At 42.0% G+C, this 3,181-nt stretch overlaps 1 long non-coding RNA gene across 1 annotated transcript; it reads left to right on the top strand.

The window, feature by feature from the left end:
• Positions 1-1,309: 1,309 nt before the first annotated feature.
• LOC131176037 (uncharacterized) lies at positions 1,310-2,688 on the top strand. Its single transcript, XR_009146192.1, has 3 exons — positions 1,310-1,397; positions 1,847-1,905; positions 2,470-2,688. It is a non-coding gene; the product is annotated as an uncharacterized LOC131176037 (long non-coding RNA).
• The last annotated feature ends 493 nt before the right edge of the window (positions 2,689-3,181 follow it).

Genomic DNA, 3,181 nt, shown 5'->3' with positions numbered 1-3,181 from the left:
TTCTCCAATGAAGGAGTCATGAGATTTGGAAAGAAGGGCAAGTTGGCACCTCGGTATATTGGACCTTTTGAGGTTCTTGATAGAGTTGGAGCGATTTGCCTCCGGTTGGAACTACCACCCAACCTTTCTCACGTTCATCCGTGTTTCACATCTCCATGCTCAGAAATACATTCCCGATCCTTCTCACGTCTTTGCAAAGGATGTGATAGAGCTAAAGAGAACTTGACATTTGAGGAGCGACTGTAGCCATAGTGGACTACCAAGTGAGACAGTGAGATCTAAGCAGATCCCTATGGTTAAGGTTTTGTGGAGAGTCGATCGGTGGAAGAGTGCACTGGAGTCGAGCGGGACATGCGTAGCAAGTACCGTATTTGTTCAATGCATAATCATGTGTTTTATTACGCTTGTGTAAAAATTCGAGGCGAATTTTTACGTAAGGGGGAAGAATGTAACACCCCAAATTTTATTAATTATGAGTATTTTTGATATTTAAATTTTATTTAAATTTTAGGAAATTTTTTGAGATTTTTCTGATTTAAAAAATCGGGTTCGAATTTACGAAAATATAAACTTTGATGATTTGTAACAATGTATTTAAAGACCACGAGGCAAAACTAAAAATATCTTTGTAGTCTACGTATTTTTATGATTTTTATGGAATTTTTTCGGAATTTTTGGACCTCGTTTTCGGTTCCGAGGCAGAGTAAAAATTCAAAATTTTGTATTCGAATCGAGCGGCCGAATCGAACCGGACCGGATCGGACCGGTCAAATCGAACCTGCCCCATTTCCTTTTTCTTCTCCCGCGCGCGTCTCTCTCTTTTCACTTTCTTTTCTCTCTCCTCCTCTCCCCTGCGCGCGCGCGTCGCTCCACTTTCTCCGGCCAAATCCGGCCGATCCGCCACCGATTGGGCCGGGTCTTGTGTCCAAAATCATCTACTCGGCGAGAGCTTTCCATAGACACCAAGAACGCGAAATCCATCGAGCGGATTGTCCGATTTTTGCTCGGGAAGATTTTCGCCCATTTCGACTTTTGGGCTAGATTTCTCAAACCGTGAATCCATGAGAAAACCGAGGCTACCAAAGACGCTCCACTCGGCGAGGGCTTCGCGGATATTAATTTCAAAATTTTCCGACAACGTTTTTGGTGGGTCCCAAGGAAATTCGCAGTGTATTTTCGAGCATTAAATGAGCTTAGAAAATTACGAAAAATTTATGTACTAACCCCGTGTTATGGGCCGTGTAGGTATTCTCATTTCGCGGAAATTCGACGATTGGCCAAGTGCGAAATTCGGCGAACAGACCGTTCTGGAAAAGTCTCCGAATTGGGCCGAGATTTTGCCTACCCCCCCATTGTCAGACGTCCCGAGCGCGTCCCCGAAGTCGGAATCGGCAAAGGTAAACCCGAACCTTGTTTTTTCGTAATTTTCTAGTGCTTAAATAGGATTAAAAATCCATAAAATATTCGTGGTAGCTTAGAAAATTACGATTCTTTTTGCAATAGCTTAGTAATATTGCTAAGGACCGCGGGGCAAAGTTTTAGAATTTTTAGAGTGGATTTGGGCAGTTTTTGCAAAAATGGTCAATTATAGGGACTAAATTGAAATTTTACATATTGTGATGAATGATTGATTTGATGGGCCCAGGAGGGGCTGTGTGATATGATTGAACTGTTGATGTATGGATTGTGAGTATAGAAGTGCGTTTTTAGCCCTTTTGCAGGTTGGGTAGGTCCTAGGTATAGGGGAGACTCTGCCGGATTTTCGGCACGACTTAGGACGTAATTGGTCTTTTTCTTTATTTGTATTGAGTCAGATTGTATTAAATAAATGTAATATGATTGTCAGGTGAGCCGGGACAGCCTTCTTCCTCCGCCCAGCCGCCACAGTAATTTGTCGTCAAGCCTGTGAGTAAAATATTAATTTTAATTATAATTTCGATATTATTATATGTTCAGCATGCCCATGCATCACTTATATGCATATATTTATGTAGTTAAACTCTAGGCACGATTTATGTTGCATTCATAACTGTTAAAGTGCCATGAATGGTGTTGCGGTAATTTGGAGCAGTGTGCGTGCGTTGGCGTGCGTGTGATGTGGTGTGGACTATGGATAGGACGGGTAGACACGGCTTGAGTTCTTATTGGGACCGGTCCTTCGGGTAGACACGGCTTGAGTTCTTATTTGGGACCCGATTTGGTATTTAAGTGGAAGTCCGAAATGAGTTCTTCACGGCACAGATTGGATTTAAGAGAGTCGTATAGGATCGGCTCCCATATACTATGAATGATGTTACGAGTGTGTGAGTGCTCCAAATTACCTTTTTGATGCTATGATGTGAATATGGTGTTGATGTTGCATTTCACTCTACAGGTTGCATTAGTTTCAGATAGTTATAGAGATTATAGTTAAGATTGATATTTTACTCTCTGAGTCGAACGCTCACTCCTGTTCAAAAATTTTTACAGGCCACAGGAGGATATTTTGTTCTGGGTTAACCTGCTTTTCTACCTCGCAGGTTGTTTATCAATATTGTGTAATTTTAATTACTCCTAGAATTTCCGCATGTGTTAGCAGTATTTATTTGAATTTGGTCTGTAATATTTTTATCATGTTGGACCTGTAAACTTAAATATGTTATGCATGTTGATGGATTGGATGAGGGAGCTGAGCTCACATTTATTTTATGTTGATGAGTATGTGGAGGGTGAGCTGAGCTCCCCAATTGAGTATTTATTGTGTTTACAGGTCGGGTGAGTCAAAAACTCCCCGTTGGAAAGTCCATTTTATGGCCGGACTCTGTCCGTTTGTTTTCTTGAAATTGGGCCCAAATGGGCCTTAGAGTTGGGTTAATGAATAGTTAAGGCTTACTACGGGCCTCGGGGGCTTTAGGCTGGCCCAGGTCCTAGTGCCGGTCCGGCCCATAGGTTGGGTCGTGACATTTTAAATGTAAAATGTGGTGCATTGGGAGTGTTAAAACCAATGTACCTATTTTCTATCCAAAAGTTAACATTTTTGTTGACCAATGAGGTGAATAGTGTAATGGCCCGGCCCACTAGTGATATTGTCCGCTTTGGACCGAAGCCCTCACGGTTTTAAAACGCGTCAATAGGGGTTATGAACCATCAACTTATAAACCCAGCATCTCTCCCGTGTTTTGTCGATGTGGGATTTGCCTAG

This window comes from Hevea brasiliensis, chromosome 18, assembly GCF_030052815.1.
Source record: "Hevea brasiliensis isolate MT/VB/25A 57/8 chromosome 18, ASM3005281v1, whole genome shotgun sequence".
NCBI lineage: Eukaryota > Viridiplantae > Streptophyta > Magnoliopsida > Malpighiales > Euphorbiaceae > Hevea > Hevea brasiliensis.
The sequence above is the reverse complement of the archived record's forward strand: the minus strand, read 5'-3'. Positions and strand labels throughout refer to the sequence as shown.